Below are 5,326 nucleotides of genomic sequence, written 5' to 3' on the forward strand. Positions count from 1 at the left end.
GCGTGCACAATAATTCTACAACGAAATCAGCGACGAAACTAAAGCACAGGCATTTTTAAGAAGACATGGACTTTTGGATGAAAAACAAAGTGTTTCACCGTGTCATCGATGTGGCGGAGAGGTGAAGGACGCTCGGAAAAGAAGACGAAATGGCGAATTTATTCCCGTTCTTCGTTGCAGAAACCGTGGATGTCAAACTTTTCGTTCCGTTCGCAGAGGTAATGTATTCATCCACTTCACAGATTTAAATAACAAACTAAATTGCAAGCTCTCTCTTTGTCAAATTTTAGAATTGATCTTTTATTTTATACAAGACCTCTCTTATGATCTGGTTCAAAGATTAACTGGTAGAGGTACCGAAGCAATATGCGACTGGTTCAACATGTGCAGAGAAGTTTGTACAGCGAATGTTTCAGTCCAACATCGTGGTCAAATGGCAGGGACTGAAGAAGAGCCTGTGCAAATTGATGAAGCACGCTTTGTAGGACAGCGAAAGCACAACAGAGTCCGAATGTTGCAAGGAGACCGGGCTCCAAATTCAACAGACGGTGAAGCTGAAGTGGACAGTAACCGTAACCATGGGAGACGTATTGATGGTGTTTGGTTTGGAGAGAGGCTCAGAGTGCCGATATTTTACGTTCAAAGAAGAGACCGTGAGACACTTCAACCAATTATTCAGAGAGAAGTCGCTGAAGGCTCAATAATCCATTCCGACGACTGGCCAGCTTACTCTAATTTAAACCAAATCAATTTTCGTCATTTTTCCGTAAATCATCAGCAGTATTACGTCGATCCTAACACTGGGGCACATACACAAGGAACTGAAAGATCCTGGCTTGATGCGAAGACTCGGGTATTGAAAAACATGAGAGGCAGCAATCAAAGAACTTTTCAGTCGCACCTAGACTACTTCTGTTGGCGGATGATGAGAAAAGAAGCTCCTGACATACATTTAGCATTTTTAGCTGATATGTGTGATGTTTACCGATATAATATTTTTAATAAAAAAAAAATGTTTTTATTATGTTTTACCATGTAGATATCATTACAAAGTAAAATATCAACGGTGTAGATAATTTTCCTTGTAGATAACAAGCCCAAGTACGGTGTAGATATTTTTTTCTTATAGATAACAAGCCAAAGTAGCACCCACCCATTTTTTTCAGTCATCCATTTAGTACCTTTTTTTTAAAGTAGTGAGAGGAAATTCAAGTTAAAGAAAATGGAATGAGGTTAGTCTGTAGGAGGTGCTTGATACGGCGTCTAAAATTTGACTTGAAGGGGGGCTGGATTTTTTTACAACAAGGAGACAGATCGAGGGCACACACAAAAAGTAAACAATAATAAAATAAAGCCCGCTACTCGCTGCTCATAAAAAGAATCCAAAGAGGTGGCCGAAAGCTAGGTCAATTTCGGGAGGAGAGGTGTCCAGATACCCTTCTCTTGAAAGAGTTCAAGTCGTAGGCAGGAGGAAATACAGAAGAAGGAAGATTGTTCCAGAGTTTACCAGCGTGAGGGATGAAAGCGTGAAGATCCTGGTTAACTCTTGCATAAGGGGTTTGGACAGTATAGGGATGAGCATGAGTAGAAAGTCGCGTGCAGCAGGGCCGCGGGAGGGGGGGAGGCATGCAGTTAGCAAGTTCAAAAGAGCCGTCAGCGTGAAAATATCGATAGAAGATAGAAAGAGAGGCAACATGGCGCATAAATTAAGAGGTAGAAGACTATCAGTAAGAGGAGGAGAGCTGATGAGACGAAGAGACTTAGACTTCACTCTGTCCAAGAGAGCTGTGTGAGTGGAGCCCCCCACACGTGAGATGCATACTCCATATGAGGGCGGACAATGCCCCTGTATATGGATAGCAACTGCGCGGGGAGAAGAAGTGGCGGAGACGATACAAAGCCCCCAGCCTCGAGGAAGCTGATTTAGTGAGAGACGAGATGTGAAGTTTCCAGTTAAGATTTAGAGTTAAGGATAGACCGAGGATGTTTAGTGTTGAAGATGGTTACAGCTGAGTGTTGTCGAAGAATAGGGATAGGTGTTTGGAAGATTGTGTCGAGTTGATAGGTGGAGAAATTGAGTTTTGAGGCATTGAAGGACACGAGGATCCTTTTACCCCAATCGGAAATGATAGTAAGGTCTGAGGTTAAGCGTTCTGCAGCTACCAGTTTGGAGTCATGTAATTCCTGTTGAGAGGGTCTTCTGTTGAAAGAAGCTGAATAATGCAGAGGGAGTCATCAGCGTATGCGTGGATAGGACAGTTTGTTATGGAAAGAAGATCATTGATGAATAACAGGAAGAGAGTGGGTGATAGGACAGAGCCCTGTGGAACACCACTGTTAATAGGTTTATTAGAAGAACAGTGACCGTCTACCACGGCAGATAGGGCTCGATGTCCGTTGGCCTCGTGGACTAAGTGCTCCCCCCTCATCACCGGTAGAGGAGGCCTACTGGTGATGTTGCCTTCGCCCCTGCCCTGCCCTCTTACCACCTAGGTCAGGGCTACTCTCTCCCCACGTGTTTGCCGTGCGTGGCGTCCCGTATACTCCCCGTGCCCTCTCATCTGGCGGTTGAGTCCACCGGGGTGCTGGATTTAGTTCCCCTCGGTGGGCAACACGCTAATTTGGTGGGAGGGCTGGGGTAAGACGGGCGGTTCAGTGTGGCCCCATTGAATCAATCGGCTGGTCATGCGATGGCCTGGGTCAAGTAGTCACTGCCGGGTGGGCGGTCGCAAAGGTCCCGCGGCCGCCGTCAAACACCTGGCAGTGGATGCGTATACTTCCCCATTATCCCTGGGGCTGTTGAATGCGGTCTGGCCCCAACATTCAGCCTCCCCTTGTTGGGCTCCGTGGTGGGTGGGGTTGTGGGGGAGTGAAACACCTCCCCTGTGTATGGGTAAGTTTCCCTTGCCTCGGCCTGCCTCTCTCCCTGACGTCCGCCTGTCCCCGATTACCCCTACACGGTCCTCTCTCGTCGCCACCTTGGAGCCTTTCACGGCTCCTGGTGGTGCCGCTGAAAAGTCCCTACCTCCTAGAGGGGTTGACCAAGATAAGTCCGTGCGACACAAAAGTCCACGTGTGTCTGACAAGGCTGCCTCCCATTCCGGGGGTAACTCTGATGTGCGTCCCTCTACCAAGCTGGACGCACTTCAGATGGTGAATATCGATCCATCGTTTTCCTACCGTGCCTTGCGCTCCTTATTCAAGCCATTTGGCACAGTCCTTCGTATCCGTCTCATTTATGATGGAGACTTCAAGTCAAACAGATGCTATGTGACCTTTTCCTCCAGCGCTGAAGCCCAGTCGGCGTGTGATGCTGTTGCGACTCTGCCTATCGCAGGTGCTGGATTTCAATCGAAACTTCTTCGCTTCGGACAGTGACATGGACTATGTCCCGAACCTATTTGAAGACGCTTTGTTAGAGCCAACTCCCAGGGACAGCCAGGTCCCTCCCCCTCGTTGGTTTGTTGCATACTATAGGAATGGGCGTGGCAACTTCATTCATGCTGCTAGGTACCTCGCCAAAGAAATTGGCACGATCCCTGAGGGGAATCTGAAAAAGTATGGGAAGGGAGTGTTACTCAGGGCTAAAGATATTACTCAAGCTAAAATGGTGCAACATCTACCATGCCCTGCTGACAACATGTTTGAAACGGTCAAAGCACATCATACCTTCAATTATAGTAAAGGCAGTATATATATAACCATGACCTCTATGAGCTCTCTGAGGAGGAAATATTTGGGATGTGCCCTAGTTCTGTTCATAAGGTGTCCAAGTTAAAGGGTGCAGCTAACATGATACCCTCCCTGACCGTGTCAATACTGGCCCCCTCCATCTAGATAAAGCAGACTGGCAGCGATTTACGGAACTTAGCTCCTCTCTTCGTCCGTTGGCTGACTTTGGAACTTCCGACGAGGTTGCATCCTATTTCACTGATGCCCTACATTCTGCAGCCCTTCAATCCGTCCCCAGGACGTCTGGCCAGTTCCCTAAACGTCCTGTTCCCTGGTGGGACGCCGCTTGCACAACTGCTGTGCAAGAGAAGCGTGCTGCATTCTCTCGACTTCGTCGTCACCGTGGGGACCCCCAGTGTTTGGATGCTTTTCGGGGAGCGCGTGCTCGAGCACGACGTACTTTCAAGGAGGCTCGACGAATTTCTTGGAAGGCTTATCTTTCTTCCATCACTACCAGAACTACACTCACAGAAGTCTTTAACAGAGTTCGTAAGATCTCTGGGAAGTTTTCCCCCCCTCCCCCCCCAGTGCTATCGCATGCAGGGGAGACGGTGGCGGACCCTAAGATTGTTGCTGACCTAATCGCCAAGCACTTTGCCAGTGCCTCTAGGAAAGATCCTACTGCACCAGGGGCTCGTCATCGCCGGGATTTGGAATCACTCGGCGTTAACTTCGCTTCCACCGGAGGGGAATCTTATAATATCCCATTTTCTCTTTCCGAGCTGAAGACGGCTTTATCCCAGTGTCATGATTCCTCGCCAGGTCCAGACGACATCCCTTATGCTTTCTTACGCCACATGTCTGACTGTGGTTTTACATTTTTATTGGATCTTTACAATTTCATTTGGCGTACCGGTGATTTTCCATCTCTGTGGAGTGTGGCTGTAATTCTCCCAATTCTGAAGCCTGGGAAAGATCATCTCCAAGCAACTAACTATCGTCCTATTTCTTTAACATCCTGCATTTGTAAAGTGATGGAGAAGATGGTGAATGTCAGGCTTATGTGGTACTTGGAGAGCCGGAATTTATTGACCCCGGTGCAATATGGTTTCCGAAAGGTGCGCTCCACCTCGGATGTTCTTTTATCCTTGGAATCCTCAGTTTGTGAGGCGTTTGCCAATAATCACCACCAGGTGACCGTGTTTTTTGATCTGGAGAAGGCCTATGACGCCGCTTGGTGTCATGGAATTTTACTTAACCTGTTTGAGTTTGGTCTTCGTGGCCGTCTCCTGTTTTTATTCAGGAGTTTTATCTCGTCGTCTTTTACGGGTTAGAGTAGGGAGTACTCTTTCCGAGGTTTGTCTACTTGAGGATGGAGTACCACAGGAAGTATTATAAGTGTTACGCTATTTGCTGTGGCTATTAATGGAGTCGTTGGTGTCCTGCCTGATGGAGTTCATAGCTCCTTATATGTAGACGATTTATCCCTTTCGTTCTCTGCGGCAAGGATGTCGCGGATTGAACAAAAACAGTTGATAATTAATAGAGTCGCCAATTGGGCAAATACGCGCGGCTTTCGATTTTCGTCCTCAAAGACAGTAGCTATGTATTCTGTCGTCTTCGAGACGTTCAAATTATACTGCTGCCCTATGAT

This window comes from Eriocheir sinensis, unplaced genomic scaffold (genome assembly GCF_024679095.1).
Source record: "Eriocheir sinensis breed Jianghai 21 unplaced genomic scaffold, ASM2467909v1 Scaffold798, whole genome shotgun sequence".
Taxonomy (NCBI): domain Eukaryota; kingdom Metazoa; phylum Arthropoda; class Malacostraca; order Decapoda; family Varunidae; genus Eriocheir; species Eriocheir sinensis.